Below are 9,558 nucleotides of genomic sequence, written 5' to 3'. Positions count from 1 at the left end.
TAAAAATAGTGCCAAGCGACTTTTAAATATACAATAAAAAAAAAAAACGGGGCGGGACACTTTGAGAGGGGCGAGAGATGCCATAGGGAGTTATGGTATAAAATTTCTTTGCAAAAGCTCAAAAGCTTTTTGAGATATCGCCCGGAAATGAAAGTGTTACACACAGACGGAATTGGTGAATTTACGACCTTGAACTTTGACCTTTTGACCTCAAAATCAATAGAGGTCTTCCTTAGACCACAGGGAGTTGTTATGTAAAATTTCATTGCAAAAGCTTAAAGAATTCGCGAGATATCATGCGGAAACGAAAGTGTTAAAAGAGACAGAATTTATGAATTTATGAAGCTTTCATACTTCAAATGTGCAATCCTTGTGACAAGACCTTCCTTTGGATACCAATAACTTTGACCTTTTGACCTTGACCTACATTTGAAAAACTTTAACATTGGCCATAACTTTTGAACGGTTGGTGCTAGGGCTTTCATACTTTAAGGACATACGCAACGTACCTTACTTACTGATAATTTTTCAAGATATTCTTAATTTAAGATTATAGTGCCATTAGATGTTCGTAGACAAAAAATCAGCATGCATTACCAGGGGTTTTGAAAAGATATCAATTGATGAAAATTCATGTCTAATTCAAAGAAAAATATACAAAAAATACTAAACATATATTCTAGATGTTTTATTTATCCAAACTTGTTTTAGAAGAAGTGTACACCAGCATAAATAGACATTAAAATGTAGCACACAGTTCCTTTAAGTATTGGAACTCTTCATGATCAACTCCAGGGAAAAAGACAATAAAGTTCAAACTACGTTGCGTATGTCCTTAAGGGAGTATGGTACTGACAAGTCCTAATTTCAGAGTAATTAAAACTCTAAAACATCCACATAAAATGAAAGAAGTACCTTTATATATTTCATAAAATATTATAAGAAAAGGTTCTAGTGAGTAAATCTAAAATTATGATGCACTAAAATAAGGGGAGTAACTCTGTATGATAAAGTGATATTTTTATAACCAATTTTTAAAAAATTGAGAACAACAATAAAAACAACATAATTTTTTTTTTTTTGAAAAAGATGTCATCCACAATATTGAAATTTTAATTTCAAAACAAAATAGTGCAAGAAAAAAGCCAAAAAGACAAATTAATTTTGATTCATTTATATCATGACAATTTATTGGGAAAATGGGTTCATGTATATGTACAACGTATTTTTTAATAATGAAAGAATAATTAAAAGTTTGATATCTTATGCTATATTTATAGTGATTTGCTTGCTTTACAAATTGCTAATAAAAAATTATAATGTTAGTGTGTAGTTTTGGAGAAATGTGCTCCCGAATTTCCTGACCCGAATTTCCTCTGCTCAAAAAGCTGTTATAAAATGTTAAAATAATGAGATTGCAATTTATTTACTTGCTTATAGTTTCTAACTCTCCTGATTTTGTCGTTTTAAACTCAAATTTTTATTATAGTTATTATTTTTCTCTTGTGACACGGCGGGCAATGCTTTTCACCAAATTTTTGCCGAACAATCCGAAAAGCTTCCGATTTCCCGGTTTGGTTTTGTACATTATCGTGTACACGTCACTTCCAGTTTGCAACTCGTACACAAAATGCCGAATCGGAATCAAAGTTGAAAGTAGACTTGGAGGAGTTGTTTACAATTATCTATGAATTGTTTTGAACAAAAAAAAAATAGAATTTGAAACTCCGGCTTATAATTTCTAACGTTTTAGTGGAACGGATGAAATAAAGTGAATTGACGAAGACAGAATGCTCGAGGCTTATTGTACATTCGTTCTAGTATATCTGATATGTCTCCATGTTTAATTTTAATTAATAATAAATCTTTGTCTTGAATGAATATTTTCCATCTTCAGCAATATTGAAAGATTAGATATGATTCAGTAACTATTAATTTACCAGCTATTAAACCCAGGTCCGTAGAATGCGGGGGGGGGGGGGGGTTCTGAGTAAAGTATATTGTTCTAGTAAATTTTCCCTTAGATGCTAGTTGCTCCAATGTCAAGCACTAGCAAATTCCAGGATTTGGATAGTGAAATTAGGTGTTTTTTTTAATATTTGCTTGTCAGATTTTTGAGAAATATTGCCCCCTTTTTTTTGGTCTTTTTTTCCTTTATCAGATTTTTTTGGGAAGTTGCCCCCCCCCCCCTTTTTTTTGAAATTGTTGCTACAAGTCTGACTAAACCATCATACATGCTGTTGAAGCGAGGGAAAATAGTGACACCACCACAATATACTACACTGTACTTTGCTATGCATGTGTACAATATGGTGTAGAGTAACAGCAATATTTAACAAAATCAGATAAAGTTTTAAGAGGTAAAACCACAAAGTACAAAAATAGTCCTTCACTAAAATAGATGAACTTATGTTTTATAATTTGAAGGGTTTTAAACTATTTATCTTAAATATCTTTTTCTAGTTTTCTTTTTATGGTTAAAATAACCTTTGTTTCTCTAATAATAAGTATCATAAGTTTACAAGTCAAGCAGCAGGCTTGTAGCAACGGTTTCAAAAGTTGGGGGGGGGGGGGGCACCTTCCCCCAAAAAAATCTGTCAAGCAAAAAAAAAACTAAACTCACCAAAAATAGGGGGAGGGGCAACTTTCCAAAATAATCTGATGAGCAAAAAAAAAAACAAAACTAATTAAATGTCCATTTCGTGGAAATTGACAGTGCTTGACCTTGTAGCAATGGGGGGGGGGGGGGGGGGGGCGGCAATCACTATAGCAAACTACTTATACTCGGAAAAAGTAGGTCCCCCAGCATTCTACGGGCTTGAGCAGCTTTGTAATACTGCACCTGACATAACTCTCACACACTGACAGGAGCTTATAAATGAAGATAAAAACTTACAGTACATGATGTGAGGCAGCTTATTACCTCCTCAATGTAACCATATGCATGAGGGACAGGAGATTATTAATACAAGAAAGTTGTAGGAGATTATACACTCATGACATTGGGTCAGATTATGACACAGATTTGAGTCATAAGCAATTTTTGTGTCTAGTATCAACTACCAATTAGCCTCCATTTGAGAGTAATAGACCAGGTACAAATAATAACCTTTTCTGCCAGAAGCCTTGAACTTGCTGGAATGACCTTGAGTCAAGGTCAGTTACTCAATACACACATGTAACCTTAGGTTATATGCAATATTTATGATCAGTATGAGCATCTCATGTTCTCCATACAAAATACAGGAATTCAATGTTATTCTTAAAATGACATTTAACTTGATAAAAGGATCTTGAGTCAAGGTCATGGCATGCATTTGGGTCATTAGCAGTCCTTGTGTGCCATTTTCATCATTTTTCCAATGGAAAACCTTGTTAAAAATAAGGAAGATGAATTTCCCAGGTTCTACTCTTTTTTTTAACATGCAGTGTATTTAGCATCTGTTCATACAATGATATGGTAATGAAATAATTTTTATAATGAAACGTATTTAATATTGCAAAATTCATGAGAATCAAAATACATTAACATATTGAAAACTTATTTGCTCTATCTACAATTAAAAAAAAAAGAAAAATAATTTGTAATTTGACCAAACTTAAATTAATGAAAACTTATTACATTTAGTACCAAACACTGACATTGTATCTAAAAATGATGCTACAGACATGGCAAATTCTGATAACACCAATAATGTATCCACAACTGATGTCATGGACATTTCAAACAGACTGAAGATATATGACTCTTTTCATATAAAACTCTGGGGTCTTTCAACTGAAAAAGTCTGCATTCTGAGATAGAATCCACTTTACTTTTTATAACGAGTCACACACAGTTTTCAATTCATTTCTTCCATCAATAACTCCATATCGAATTTGTTGATAATGCCAGTTTTAAACTGCATTCGATAATACTGGGACATCATAGGAAATGGTAGTGTATCCAGTGACTACACTTTTCTTGTCGTTACTCAAAACTTTAGTCTAATTCTGATTGTTACAAGAGAAACTTCTATGTTCACTTGTTATTGTACACCTTCATTCCATTTATTTTTAGACCTGTAATTTTGTCTGCCTGTTTATTGATTGTTCTTTGTGGAAAAAGTTGAAAACTTTTCTCGTCTCATTGCTGATATGATCATGATGTTCCCGCTCTCTGTAAGAAACAATAATCTTGTTTTAGTTATTAGTTCAGGTGATAAAATAATTTTCATTTTAATAACAATCAAATGATCTTGTCCACCTGATCTAGTCAATACAGGCTTACAGAATGGCTGTGTGTGTTGGGGGGGGGGTCTGTCCTCCTAACTTTTTTCTGAGAATAGTATTTGGCTATAGAGTAAATTTTCATTAAGATGTTGGTTGCACACACACACACCCCTTTTCTTTTTTACTAGAGGTCTGCATCAATAAACTTGTTACATGTATATGGGCAGTTAGTGATTTCACATACCTAAACCTGTTGGCTTTATTTCAAACATGAAATGTTTAATAAGTTAATAACTATGAAACATACAAGTTGTATGTCCCTATGGTACTATCACCAAGATTTTTGAGTTGTCATGGGTGATAATTCTGAAAAAGATGACCAAGGCTCTGAATAAATTTTACGTTCTTTATTGTTGAGTTTCCAGCAAAAAGTGACGCGCTGGGCACTCGAAACAAAAATCGGCCTGGTCAAGGTAGGGCTCCCCAGAGGGATAATCATAAAAACCACACAGGTAAACAAAGATACATATACCCAAATTTCCTCTCGAGGGCCTCTTGAAGAAAACAAACTTAAAAGAGCAGTTTGGACAAAGGATCCTAATCCAATGACATGACACTAATTGAGTCGAGTGGACATCAAAAGAATCACTTAATTGAATTGGCTTTGCGTAAAAGTTATTTGTTGATAAATAAAATGGAATTTCACCTTGCCTAAAAATGTGTGATTATTTACAAAACTTCTTAACTTTATGGCTTGGGGATAAAATAAGTGTAAATGGTTCTTTGCAAAAATGAAGAAAGGATTAAATGAGGAAAGTTCTGTAAGATGTCAAATGGAAATAAAATATTCATAATAAAAAAAGTACAAATTATTCAAAATATTAAATTAAATTTATTCTAAAAATATATCAAAGGGTCAATGAGACCTGATGATAGTACTATAAATAAACAATAATTAAGTATGTTTGTGTTTATGTATAATTCATAATATTTAATGTCAAACCTAATATACCAGTTAGTATTCATCAAACAGTTACAATTCTTGCATATGGTTAGTGATGGGAAATTGGGATTTTTTCATAATTGATTATTGGAATAATGGGATGCACTATAATCGAAAAAAAAATTGATTAATTTCAAATATTATATTTCTTCAATTTCAAATGTAGAATAAATTGTTTAGAAATTCTGGAGTGATTTCCAAAATACATTTTTGAAATAATTTGTATCATTGGGTTCATTTATTAGATTATTATTTAGGATTTAGTTAAAAATTCAAAGAAGAATGAATCAAAAATCAAAGGAATAATTTGCTTTTAACTAATATTTTGAGTAATCGATTATCTATAATCGGGAACCATTTTGATTAGATAATTGATTTAATCGATTAATCGTTACATCACTACATATGGTACTTTAAACTTTATCTAAAACTTGTCATGGGTATCAACTATGATATACATGTATTTGTCTAAAAGTGACACATAGGTCTAATTGACTGATTACATGTATTTTTATGTTTTTCTTCATACTGTAATATATCACTTCATGTATAAAATACAATTTACTTGCTTACTAATTGTGAAATCTAGCCAATTATCAAAGATAATAATCTAGTAAGTAAAACCAAGAAAAATGATTGGTTAAACCTGCTTTGTTTCCACTTTTATCATGTTCATGCTGGAAAAATTTAGAGTACCAGTTGGTACTGGTAGGCATATTTTTAATTTTTTTTTTTTTGCGTGGACTTTTTAAAATAAAACAACCAAGTAACACTGATGTCCAGTCTATGCGAAAGTTTTTTGGACCACACAGGACATTGGGTCCTTTGTAATCAATGAACACACAAGACCGAATCAATTTTTGTTGGACCAAAAAACCTAATGTAAAAAAGTGAAACACATGAAAATGCAGAGTAGTAAGCCTAACACCTTTTCTTTTACAAGGGATTGCTCCCGCATAGTACTGTAGATGGTCCATACAGTTTTAATCACCTTCATTTACGTATTTGGATTTGTGAGAAATTTTTTACTTACAACAAACATTTACATGACTCCCCATCAAAATAATAATGCTCAAAACTGGACATAGACACATCGGACATTCTGGTCCGGTGTAAAAAATGACGCATCGGACCAGAGGCACTGCACATCGGTCAGGTCTGACGGTCCGATGTCTTTTGCATAGACTGGATGTCAAAGAAATAGTGTTTTATTTATGGTGGAAATTTTTTATACATGCTATTATTGGGGAATTTAAAATGAATATTCATATTTTTCTTGAAAAAGCATTTTGAAAAATTAGGGTCAGCTACAAAATAGGACGGGTTCACTGGGTTGTGAAAGTGGAAACAATTTTGCCTAACAACACCACAGCCTAACATTTTGACAAATGTAAATGTACCTTAATGATAGCTGATGATCCATAAGTTAGGATATCCACAGCATGAAAGAGCTGCTGAAATGGCATGGACATTTTAGAGCATCTGTCATATCACTCCCAGTTCCATAACCCTCCTTCCAAGTTTCCAGATAGCAGATATTAAGGGTTCCAGATCCTGTTCCATCTCAACTTCATGTTCAATGTCCACAATATTAGGGATACCTACATGTATTCAAATAATATACATGTACTACTAAATCTATAAAGCTGAGATTTCTTCCCTATCACTGCATATATGTAAATGTAGATGCAGTATATACAAAATGAGTGTTTTATTTTATTTTCATATTGTGTGGTCTACATGATTATGATTGAGTTTCACATACTCTATAATATGTATTGATGCTTTTAGCTTTCATGAACTCAGAAGAAAATTCAATTAAAAAAAATGATTATAGTCAAAATTGCAATTCAGACACTCCGCCATCAACATAACTTGGAAATTAATAAGGAAAGAAATAATCTTAATAAAAAGAAAAGTCCTGTTTTAGGCCAAAGAATTTAGTGGTAAGTATCTGGTTTATGGATGATTATCTTCCTTCATACAGAGCAATACTTAGAGCAATGAAAAATAACAACTCATGTGATAATCTCGCTTTACAAGAAAAATCTGTCTATGAAAAAGTACATGCTAGATATTGTAAAACAGTTCTAGGACTCAACAAAACAGCATGCAACATTTCATCATTGTGTGAACTAGGTAGACTTCCAGTTTCTTCTTTTATTAAAACTCAAGTTATGATGTACTTTGTACGACTAAACTCTCAGAATGTAAACCCCATGATTGAAGAATCATATAATATCAATATGTCTTTGCATGAAGAGGGATTTTACTCGTGGCATACCCTCGCACTGTCTATATTTAAAGAAAATAATTTAAATAGCAATGACTACAGGAAAAAAAAATGATAAATTTGACAACATTCGAAATTCGGTTAAAAAGAAGTTGAAGAAAATAGTACTAGATAATTATAAAGGCAAAACTATGGAAAAAATATCCAAATTCACAGAAAACTCCAAACTGTATTTGTACAGTAAATTAAAACACAATCTTAATATGGAAGAATATCTTATGCTTGAAAATAGTTTCAAGAATAGACAATTACTAACCAAGTTTCGAACAAGTGACCACTGCCTACTGATTGAAACTGGTAGACATAAGAAAATACCTCGACAACAAAGATTATGCACTTCATGTAATACTATTGATGATGAATTTCATTTCTTTTTACAATGTAATTTGAATATACAAGCAAGGAATATACTTATAAAAACCATGTTAGATAATTGTTCCTCATTCTATCTCAAATCACCCATACAGAAACTTGAATATATACTTAGCCCAACAATTGAAGTTATACCGGCTGTTTTCACTTTTATAAAACAATCATTAGAATTAAGAAATAAAAGGTCCACATCGGTGTAATATATAAGGAGTGAATTACTTAAATTGCGCCTATTGTATAAATACATTCATTGTTCTTTGTTTTGTTTTTTTCTTTTCTTATTATGAATTGTATTGCTTGACCCATATGGGTGTATTATGCAATAAAGAATAATAATTATTTTGTGTTGTAGTGTAGTGAATTTTTTATCTAGTATGTTTTGGAAGAAAATATTGTCTAGACAGTGTCCAACACCTTGCATCTGGTTACCTTCAAATTTCATTGAGTTATAACTGTGTCTCATATGACTTGACATTTATAATAAATTATTGTTTCTTTTAATATATTTTCTGTTTGCTAAATTTAAAAGCATCAATACATACATGTAGACATGATACAGTACATAAAACTCGAAACGTTTTTCCAAAATCAAGCGCACCTGAATAACATCAATAACTTTTTGAATTTTTATTGATTCACCAACATTCCGGAATGCAATCATGTCACACAATATAAAAATAAATTACAAAACAGAATTGTATATAAATCATGTAAATTACCCCTTCATGTGTGCACTGGTAACCAGTGTTATTGTTTTTATTATAATATAGTGTAGTGCTCTTTATTTTTTTTTTCGAATCTATATTGCAAACAACAACTAAGGAAGAATATAACAATTTTTAATCTCAAAATCTCTGGGTTTTTTTTTTTTTTTTTTTTTTTTTAAAAACTTTAACATGAATCGTCACTAATTGATAATGTTGTGTGTTCAATCTTCTTCTTCTTCTTCCTTTAAATCACAAGCCACCTTTTGGTGTAATGTCGTGATTGTCACTATGTACACTTGCCCAAAGGGAAACAACGGTCTATTTACAGTACATAAAAACCATTCATGCCCCCAATTCAGAAAAAAAGTACCCAGTTCACTCATATATATATATCTTATCTAATACCGGTATTTAGCTGAGCCACAATCACTTTTACTGAATTGCTGAGGTAATGTTAGTTAAATGGTGTCAAATACTAGAGACAAACCTGGGCAGATCGTTTTTGCTAGGCTAGAGTTCTCATGCGTTTGTGATTCGAATGATGGGTTTAATCTTTGCACAGTAATTTTCAGTCAGACGCAGCTCACCATCGCCTTTTTGAGTCAAAGAAGCCTTGCTGTACCGCTGAATAGATTTGGTTGACGAAAATCCTCGTTTTCTCCGCATTTCATTCTTTTCGAAACATCCGTTTTGTTAACATTACCGAAAAGTAAAATAAGTCGTAAAATTACCTCGACTTGTTGTTAGTTTGAATCCAAAGAAATTTTAGTCACATTTTATATGATTTTATATCAAGTATATCTTTAAAATAAGTTGCATTGTAAATTTTATTTCCAACTCTACTAAAGAGATGAACGACATAAGATTCATTTACGTCATTCGGAGTTGCGCGGTGGATTCAAAATCGTCACTACCATACGTCCTTAAATATGTAATCTTACTTAGGATACCAACAACTTTGACCTTTTGAC

At 31.8% G+C, this 9,558-nt stretch overlaps 1 long non-coding RNA gene across 1 annotated transcript; it reads right to left on the bottom strand.

Annotated features, from left to right (window-relative positions):
* Window positions 1-3,553: 3,553 nt before the first annotated feature.
* Window positions 3,554-9,209, bottom strand: LOC133194437 (uncharacterized). The gene is made up of 3 exons (XR_009722084.1): window positions 9,075-9,209; window positions 6,616-6,816; window positions 3,554-4,159 (listed from the first exon to the last, which is right to left on the bottom strand). It is a non-coding gene; the product is annotated as an uncharacterized LOC133194437 (long non-coding RNA).
* Window positions 9,210-9,558: the final 349 nt, after the last annotated feature.

Source organism: Saccostrea echinata, unplaced genomic scaffold, assembly GCF_033153115.1.
Source record: "Saccostrea echinata isolate AGI-Se365-2 ecotype Australia unplaced genomic scaffold, CSIRO_AGI_Sech_v1 ptg000029l, whole genome shotgun sequence".
NCBI lineage: Eukaryota > Metazoa > Mollusca > Bivalvia > Ostreida > Ostreidae > Saccostrea > Saccostrea echinata.
This window is presented reverse-complemented; position numbering and strand designations above follow the sequence as displayed.